Genomic DNA, 435 nt, shown 5'->3' with positions numbered 1-435 from the left:
TTCCCTGAGAAATTCTTCAAGTAGAAGTTCCTTTTTTATATTTCTCAGAGAGCTACAATGATATTTTTGTATCATTCCCATGGGCTGTGGAAATGGCATCACAACCTCAGTGATGTCATTATATAGTGTGCAAAGATAGCCCTTTTCTGCATGGTAACTCCAAGGGTATAAAAAAATGACACTTGGCATTAGAAATGGGAGAAAAAGGAAAACCTGTCAGGAAGATCCTATGCCATACTCATCCCCTTTGTGTCATCTCACTCGATATCAAATAGCAGATAATGTTCAAATCCATTTGTGTCAAGRAACACTTGTAAAAATACCAGTGCAAAGCACTAAATGTTACTGTTTACTTATTGCTGCTTGTAGGGCAGAATTCTTACACCATCCATCTACGGTGCAGTGTCTCCATGCCCCAGTGCTTTATAGAGTCTG

This window comes from Malurus melanocephalus, unplaced genomic scaffold (genome assembly GCF_030028575.1).
Source record: "Malurus melanocephalus ecotype Western Australia unplaced genomic scaffold, MMel_1.1 scaffold_57, whole genome shotgun sequence".
Classification (NCBI taxonomy): domain Eukaryota; kingdom Metazoa; phylum Chordata; class Aves; order Passeriformes; family Maluridae; genus Malurus; species Malurus melanocephalus.
The sequence above is the reverse complement of the archived record's forward strand: the minus strand, read 5'-3'. Positions refer to the sequence as shown.